The sequence below is a fragment of the Drosophila suzukii genome, chromosome 3, assembly GCF_043229965.1.
Source record: "Drosophila suzukii chromosome 3, CBGP_Dsuzu_IsoJpt1.0, whole genome shotgun sequence".
In the NCBI taxonomy this organism is placed as follows: Eukaryota; Metazoa; Arthropoda; class Insecta; order Diptera; family Drosophilidae; genus Drosophila; species Drosophila suzukii.
This window is the reverse complement of record NC_092082.1, coordinates 3998022-4007675: the sequence shown is the minus strand read 5'-3', so window position 1 is coordinate 4007675 and position 9654 is coordinate 3998022.

The following is a 9654-nucleotide window of genomic DNA, read 5'->3' as shown; positions in this document are numbered from 1 at the left end:
GTTGAGGGTGCCTCACGATACGGCATCTCGGCATCTCCACTCCAATGACATGTTGCGAATTTTTATAAAAGACTCACTCGACGGCAGCCTCCTCCCCTTCGTCCCAGGAACTCTCGTGATATGTTAAACAGTTCTGGGCAATTATTTTTTTCCGCTGCCTTTTCGCCGATGAAGGCCCCAGTGGCTGTATCCAGTTTTTAGTTGGCTTATATGCAGATAATCAGTTTTTAGTCCATGTCGGGGCTCAGTTTGGGGCGCGCTTTAATGAATGAAAGCTGCCTGCCTGTCTGCCAGGAGAACAAGGAGCTCGGCTCGGGCTGGATCTGGAACTGAAACTGCAACTTTGGTGCCTTGTTCGTTTTAATTGCAAGTGAAATCCTTGTCAGCGCTGTCGGGCTGCCCGTCTGAGCCGTCTGGAGTCCCAGCATCGATAATGAATTAATTATCATATATTAAAAGTCAGTTTGCAGCAGTTGCCCCCTGATAATCTGCTTTGCTCGGGCACGCCTTTGCATATTTTACGGATTTCAGAATTTAATGAACTTCAGTCTGGAAACTCTCAGACCCGAAATCTCCATCCTCCCAATTTTAGTTTTATGGCACACGCATTTTTTGTTTTCTTTGGATTTTCATTCATCACTTCTAACCGCAAATGAAAGATAAAGTCGTAACCGAAAATCCAGTGGCAATAACAAAGGCAGCCCAGCATTTTTCATTTCGACTTGGCGCCGCCCACGAATCAGATTTAACAGCGGATGGGTTTCTTTTGTCCAAGATCATTTAATTTGCGGTTAGCTGCGGCCAAGTGATTCATTAGATACAAATTGTGGCGACTCCCCCATCGAATTCGAATCCGTTCCCATGCTTTCTCGATTTATGCAAAATCATAATTTTAATTGAATCTGTTTCTTGGCTGGGGATTTGGGTAAAGGATTTGGTTGTCGAACAGCAAGTGCTCTGTATTTTTAAGGGTCTTTTCCCGGCTGTAAGCCTCATTTGTATGCAGAGCAGTCGACAAGGCGCAAATTACATGAGAAAATGCCCGAAACAAGCTGATCGACGATAAGGAACGCAAAGTATCTCGTAGATGCGCAGGCCTCACTGCGTGCCCAGTGTATCTGAGCGATTGTTATCGTCCGGCCAGCCCTGTCAACCTCGGGGTTTGCATTCAATTTTGGCCTGCCCGCGAAATGCCTTAGCCTCAGCATCCATCTACCTCAGCATTGAATCTCTGCGAGCCTCCATCAAACCGGTAGCAGCCTTTTTTGGCCGCGAAGGCAAGCAAATAATTTGTCCGTCTGTCGCAGCGTCCTTTTGGCCTGCCAGTCTTTCAGCCTGCCTGACTGCCTGCCTGTCAGTCACTCAGCTAGTCCGCAAACTATAAATTAGTGCAGCAGCAGGAGCTCCCGGAGAGATTTAGATGGGGATGGAGCTGGAGCTAAGGCTGGAGTTCGAGTTTGGAACCCAGCGCAACACCCAAGTGTGCCAGCCCCTGAATTTATGTTGTGCATGCCAGCGATCGGGGCGTGGATGCGGAATGGGGTTCGCTATTCGAGCACCATCACAAACATCGCCAGCAGTTCGGCTTCGGCAACAGGTGAAACGAGCAGCAGTCTAGATCAACTGCCAGGCGGCGGAGAGTGCCAGAGTTGCACATACCCTCTAACTGAGGGGTATAAGGAGCTTAGATACCCACTTTGGTATTCACAGTTGATTTTGTTATTTAACATTCCAAAACAACATTTTTTTCAATGCAACAGGACCCTTCTCTGCGCTTCTCATTGTTGATATATAAGTAAAAAGAAAGTGGAAGGTATATGAAGTTACAGAGCTCTTCTCTGCGCTTCTCACTGTTAATAGCTAAGTTAGTAAGGAGTAAACCTTAAACAGAACTTCTTGTGTATTCCAGGGTATATCGTACTTCTTATACTCCCGTCACCGAGTGAAATATGCTTCCCTGTCTATAATTGGAAATGTGAGGCAGCGAAATGAACTGCAGTTGCTGCTGCCAACCCGCTCATAATTTAAAGCTGCCGTTGCAGTTTATGGCCCCAACTTGGCTAAATTATGTATAGCCGGGCGGCTCTCTTCCAGGGGTTTACCATCGGGTTTAAGAAGAGAAGTAGAGGGATTTCTTTAGCGATCTCAGATTGCCAACAGATAGTTGCAGAGCACAGCTGCAAGCTATTAGAGTTTGCCAAACATACTTAACGGTCAGCAGAAGTTGCATACAGGAACAGCAGCAGCAATAAGCTGAGGCAAAAGCAACAGCAACATTAGTGAACAACTTTATTAGGGCTCATCGGAGGAATCTCCGATCTTCAGAGTCTATAGCCCAACTCCCGATCACCGATCCGTCAGCGAATTTACGCCGAATTCGCAACGGACTGCGGACAAGCGGACCGATGTTGCCGCTTGCCAGTTGTCAAAAGTCGCCGCTGGGCGTTTTTTTTTTTGGGTTGCTCTTGCTGGTGGCGTTGTTGACGATGCGGTAAAACCTTTTCTCGATGCTTATCGGCCCTATCTTCCCTTTCTTTCCCTCTCCGTTTGCTTTGTGGGGTAATTGTTTTCGAACGTGGCCGGCGGTAAAGCAACAACAATAATGGTAACAACATTGCTCATGTTTCACTCAAAATGCGATAAAGATAAAGGGAATGCTCTGTTGTCGGTCGTATGACCTGGAAAATGTTTTGCGCCTGCGCAACGTTTCTACAGCCCACACTCGTCATCAAACGGGAAAGCAACAAAAGCAAGTGACGGCCTTATCAGTTCAAATTAATCAGGCGTTGCCTCTTGTTCCTTTGGCACGCACTTGAAACAAGCCCCATAGAAAGAGAGGGCTATACAGGGACAGAAAGAGATGGCCATAGAGTGCAGGAGTGAGAGGGAACGACAGGGGTACACCTTTCAGCGCCAGGTTGGGTTTATTGTCTCATTTCAATTGTTTGCTCTGTCAAAATTTACATCACTTCGAGTGGAGCCGAGTAAGTAGAGGGAAAATCTGGAAAAAGTGGCGGGAAAAGGGAAGGAAGAAGCAAAACCCATTCTTCATAAGTCTTTCAGGTACAGTAAAATGATTTGAAAGCAAACAATAATGTTTTTATTTATAAAATTTCAAATGTAAACTTAATTCTGAATAAGTCAGCCTAATCATGGCGAGTTAATAAAATATTTTAAATAGTTAAATTTTAAAAATACAATTGGTATAGTAAAATAAAATTCCTAATTTTTTAACATTGGTGTGTTTCAAATTTTTTAGATTTAAGAAACGTTTTTAATACTATATGTTGATATATCCTGGCTGAAACTAAACTAAATATTTTTTTTTTAGAAATGTTCTATTGGTCAGTCCTTACTGTACCGCGTGCTGAACTAAAAGTCCCACTTGTGGGTCTTCAACACTCTCGTGTTTTGGTTATTGTTGTTTTCTGTGCCCCTTGTTCGCCTTATCAGCGGCTTTTGGCCCATCTGAAGTGGCCCTGAGTAGTTAGTCATTCCGGGCCATTCGTAGTTCATTTGCCGTTTTCATGTTTCACTGGAAATCAGAAAAACAAAGGCCGCCAGAGTACTTAAAATTGTTAAATTCGAGTCGCTGGTAGAAAGGTGGACTATCTCCCGGTTTCCATCTCGTTCCAAAGAGGTGAAGAGTTCTTCGCCCCGTGGGCGTTGGCGTTGGTGTGGCCAGTGGCCAGTGGTTATTATGCCAACTCATTTTCGTACGTTCTCCCACAGAATCCGAGGGGCTATGGCACACGCCCACTTCGGAAGCCATAACTTCTGACATTCAAACACACAGGCCGCAGACTCACACTCCTTCGACCACTGGCACACGAACAGCGCCTATAATTATGAACCACAATGCAAACATGTGCGAAAATAACGAAAAAGAGTGCTAAATGGGAGAGTCTTGTATGGGTGATACCCTATATCCCAAATTTGGCGGAGAGCCAATGGAGATTGGTCTTATGCACTGAAAAAATGCGCTTATTACATTGAAATCAAATAATTTTAAGAAAATTCAAGGATTTTTACTTTATACCTAAGGTAACAGAGTATTCGATTTTAATAATAGTAATAAAAAAACTAATTAACTAATAGATACCTCTTCAGATTTAACTGAGAGATAACATTAGATATACATATATATAATAATGATACATTTCATTTATTCAAGAAACTTTTTAATATATTTATAATGAAATCGTTTTTATAAACTATAAATTTTTATGCAAAGAACTTTTTTCCTTTCAGTGCTTTTGCATTTTTCCAAGTTTCCTAGTATCCTCGGTTAATTTAATGGGTATAAAAAGCAGAGCCCAAATGCGGATCCTATTGCCCTGCCACTTGGACTACGGCCAAGTCCATTTCAAGTGTTTAATTACGGAATGCTGCTGAAAATAGCCCCAAGCTTTATAGAGAAGCAAGCTCTTCAGCCCGTTTCTTCGCTCTGTTTTGAAACGATCTGAAGATTGGCTCGGAACCATCTCTCCTCTCGTCCGGCAGCTTGATAATTACAATGTTTTGTTGGATCACTTTGTTAATGAGTTTCGCGTAGATCTCGTTCTGACGCCTCTTGGATTATTATGATTCCCAAAACCAACTCGAAATTGATGTCTTTTTTATGGGGCGGACACTTGAAACAAACTCCAGAGGGACGAACCTCCGCCGTTCGGGTGTTTTGTTTGTTTACAATGCCTGCCTGGTAGTTCATAAACTTCACACATTTTAGACAGAAGTCTGAATCGCTCACATAATCAAACATTTTATAACATTTTTGGCTCGGGTTGGTGTCATTATTATGAGCATAAAATGAAATATTTCCATTCGTATCGTTCCGTTTTCATACCCCATACATATTGTTATTCAACGATCCCATCCCCATCCCCATTCAGAGGGGTTCTCATCGCTGTCTGCCCTTCGTCTCAGCGTATTTCATCCGATTTCGTCTCGTGTCTGCCACATGTGTGTTTTGGTCTTTTGTATTGTGTAGCTCATAAATTTTCGCAATGTCGCTGTTTTGATCTAACCGCCATTTGAAAAGTAACCGAGGGGATAGGTCCTCTCTGAAAGACAAAGGACTCCATGTACTTTCATCTGCATAAACTTCTTCTTTAACAAAACTCACAGACTTTACATGCTGAATGTTTTTGCGAAATATTTTGTGCAACTATGCATGGAAACTACTTTGCCGACCAACAGTTCAAAATGTTTCGATTACAACCGAAAATTGTTGGCCAAAGTTTAGCGAGTCATGTGGATGAAAGTTGGGATATGTTTAGTTTGCAAATCATCGAAGCTAGTGGGGTTTTTGGACCAAGTTCAGGGCGTGTCTTTATGCCCCATTGCAAAATAACAATAGTTGGCATGGGGCACAAGTTGTCCAGTTGACGTTAATTAAACGAAATTCGCTGGCGAATTTAAATGCAATTGCTGTACAATAAATTCGAGAAGAAGGAGGGGGGTTTTGAAAATAAAACCCAGTACAATTGTCACGCGCCATAAAATCAAGCAGCTGGAAAAGCGCAAAAAAAGCCATAGTTAAAGTTGGCTTTTGTCCGGTGGCGTATGCTTAATGCGGTTGAAGGGGGGGTCAGAAAAGGGGGTTCCAAAGGGTATGACACAAGGGGGTTTTTGTATGTATGACATGTGTCAGTCTTGCTGCTGCCTGTGATGCTTTTTCAGCTGCAGCTGCCCCATCGGAAACAGTTTGCCTCACATTCTTCTCTGCTAATTGAAATAAATTAACAAAAACCCAGTTGAACGAGGAATATGCCCCAAAATCGTTAACGGCTGCCCAGGGGTGACTGACCACAACAAGGCAGGAAATTTGCTCAAATCTACACACCACCCGACTTGGACTGAATTTTACCCCACCTTTCCGGAGACCACAGCAAAAACGCTTTTTCCACTTTCGGCAGCTCGACAACTTTTCCTGGTTTCGGTTTAGTTTCTGTTTCAGTTTACGAATAAAAGTCATCTAACCACCGCAGGCAGCAGGAGTTAAGCGGCAAGGAGTCGGAATGGTTGGTACACTGGGGGAAAAATGAAAAACTTGAAAAGAGAAAAAGTTTTTCCTTTGGGAGTGCTTTGCATTTAAAAGGTACGCCTCACAATGCCATTAAAAGTTGTGAAAGTTTTTATATATTTTTATTCATGTCAGGATAAACTCAACTAGCTGACAATATAAAGCTAAATCTTCTAAGTTATTTTTCAAGCTTCTCAAACTTATGTCAACTTTTTCAATGGAATACCTTTCGGTTAGTTAAAAATGATTTAAATTTGAGGTTTCTATGACTAACATCAATATATTCTAATAATTGTTGAGGTATTTATTGATTTATGCTCTGGTTACGGGTTGATACTCTACTCTTTTTAGTAGCTATACCATACTAGGGTTCTACATAATGTAAGACCACTCCGGAAAATGTGTAATATTCAATTTTAAAATTATATTGTTACTTAAAAAAATGTTTTTAGGCAATTAGGGTACTTTTATTAAGTAATGATATTTTTTTTCCATTACCCATTCCATAATTTTTCTAAGTGCTTTGGTGTAGAGGGTGTGGACCCTGGTTAGTTGTAGTCCTGTGTCCATTACTGAACGGACAGCTGTTGCTAGGCCCCGGATCGGGGGTTTCGAGGCGTGCTTGTAGCGCAGAGAATTAATGTAAATATTGACAGGAGTTCGATGCCAGGATGAAACCAGACAGGAGCTGTGTGTGCGTCCCATTTGATTTTGTGCGTGCTCGGGGACAGACAGAGGGGGATAAAGGGAGGTCCTGCGACTAATGGCATTGCGGTTGGATTGTAGTTTCCCACCTCTTGCAAACGAATTCCAATTAGAAATAAAGTTGACAAAGAACTGAGGTGGGGTGGATAAAATTCGAAATTCGAGCCCAATCAGTGGAAATCGGACGGGTAATAAACCCAAATTGAGAATGCTCGTTGCCAACGTAAAAACCGAAATGGAAACTGCATTTTGCTGGAGATAGAGCCACAGAAAGAGCTATGAATTGAGTTGAGTATCTGTTGATTGATGTCACAACATAAAGAAAGCAGCGGCCAATTAAGCGAAATCTATTAAAAGCGAATAGAGAGTGAAGTAAAAGCAGACAGAATGCTTACCTACTGCGTGTGGCGGACCTTAAAAACAGATTCATTCTTATTCGAATTGATAAATGACACTTTTATGGCCCAAATAAAGGCAGTAACCCCCACCATTTGCTAGGGGCTTAAATGCTTGCCTCTGATTAATCAGCCGCAATCATCTGATGTTTTAAGCGGCTTAAAACGGACACAGATCCAGTTTGGGTTCGGATTCTCGACTTGGGGATTTCGGTCTTCTCCCTGACAGACACTCTCGAGTGCAAATGAATTTTGATGGCCAATACTTGACGTTCATTTCATGGACTTTGAGTTCATTAAATTGCCATTTAAGATTCTTTATTTGTTTTGTGTGTGTGTTTCTTGGATTTTTTTTACGGGGGGATTTGAGCGAGAACACCTAATAAACAGAACGTAAAACTCGTTAAGGTAGAAATTTTTATGTAAATTCCACAAATTGCTGGTATTTTGAGGCGCCTTCGCGGGCTAATAAAGGATCAAGGATTGGGCTGTCCATGTTTATTGTCTTTTTTGCTATACCCCTGATTTCGTTTCATTCTTTTCTCGTTTTTAATTTAAAATCGAATAAATTTTCATGAAATTCCAGTTAAAAATGTCAAAAGCTGATTGATAGCTGGCAGACAGAAGCGAGACGCGAAGAATAAGGAGTGTTGAGGAAGGGAAAGGAAAGAAGGGATGTGCTATATGGGTACTCGCATATAAAGAAGGCGAGGTGAGGACCCCATAGGAGTATCCTGTTTCGGTCTGGGGTCTCTCTAACTCGTTCCAGCGGCACCTGCAGTCGTTCTTCCCCTCTCTGTGTCCCTCTGACTCGTTTGCTCTCCTTTTAACTCCCCACCTTATAGGCAATCTCTTCAACAATATCAAAAATTAATCACTTTTTCCTTGGCGTTACAGCTACGCACTGGAAGGAAGCAGAGAATGGAAGAAGAATGGAAGTGCATAGGGTGAAGAGAGTAGAAGAATGGAAGAGAAGAATGGGGAGAGGGAAGAGGGGACTGCAAGGTGGTTCAGCACTTACTTCGGTAGTTTCTTTGGGGCGTTGAAGGGGGCGTGGCGCAGTCTGATGTGCAACGAAATTGGATTTCTGCTGCTGACTTATCCCTTCTGAATCTACACTCAGAAAAAGATAATAACAAAAAAACTTGGAGATTAAAAAATTTGTTAATTTTTATCATTATAATGGATCATAAGTGAGATATGTTCCAAATATAGGGAATATAACAAATATATTTTGGTTATAAAGAACAAATGTGGTGGGTCTAGTTATTAGTATCATAAGTTCCAAGAAATGAAACACTTACCCATTGCTAAAAAATATAATAATTAAAATCCTGAAAAAAGTAAAAATCCTATTGAGCATGTCAAAATGTAGTATTTTAGATCATTATATGTTATATTATGTATTGTATAGTATTGTATGAGATATTAGTTTTAAACACTAAATTTATTTGCTACATTTTTCCCAGTATAAACATAAATCCTTTTTCGCCCTTTGAAGAACTTTAAAATACGAGCTTTCCCTTTTCCGGCACAACCCAACTTGTATCTCATCAAATGTGTTGATAATTAGCAAGTTTTCGGGCCTTCGCCTCGAGGGCGTTAAATTGTTTACTTTCCCTCCCCAGCCGATGACCTAGTGGCCGTCTCTTTATGGGTCACTCCCAGGATGATTAATGCCCGGCACCTAATGAGCAATTGTGGGGAATTCACGGACACAGACAGGGACATCGGGGAATCGGTAACATCAATAAATTATAAATTAAAGAAATCCATTTCTGCCTGCCTTTTTTGTTGTGTTTCGCTGGTCGAGTGGACCAAAAGTAAGCTTAAGAATTCCTGACCGGCAGTCATTAAGCTGCAACTGGGCGATCGAAGGGGATCGGGATCCGTGGGGCGATATGGGTTCCATGGAGGATAGCAGTTAACTGGGTGCCCAAAGTGGAGTCGGCAAACAAGAGCTGATGACTTTTGGAATTTTGATTAGGAGCACAGACATGTTCAAAAGGATTTTTGTTAACGCGCTTCGGACTTTGAAAAATGCTCCCGCGGAAGGGGTTCCATCCGCATCGGATTGGCCATTGTATTGATGAGTTGCTGATGCCCCTGCCCCATCTGAGTTGTTTTTGGGTTTAAAATATCCAAGCAATTCGATGCCAATTAAGCGAGAAACAGAACACACCGTAGAATCGGAGGTGCAGAGTCCAGCAGAACTTCTAACATGACAATTGAATGGAGTTAGTCAATGTAAAAGCTACTCAAAAGAGTCCCCTCATTCTTCTGTAAGTTATAAATAGAATATCTGTTATTAATTTTAAATATTTTTTATAAAAATAACTTTTATTATTAGGAGTGAATGGAAGGTATTTGTATAATACTGAACCTCTTGCTTTTGAAGTCTTATATAAATCAAAATAGGTTCTAAAATACAAAAAAACTTGTTAATGCTTTCAGTAGTTTATAAAATTGTAACTTGAAAAATGTTTCTTCATAATCCTACCCAAGTAGTATTTATATTTAAGATATAAA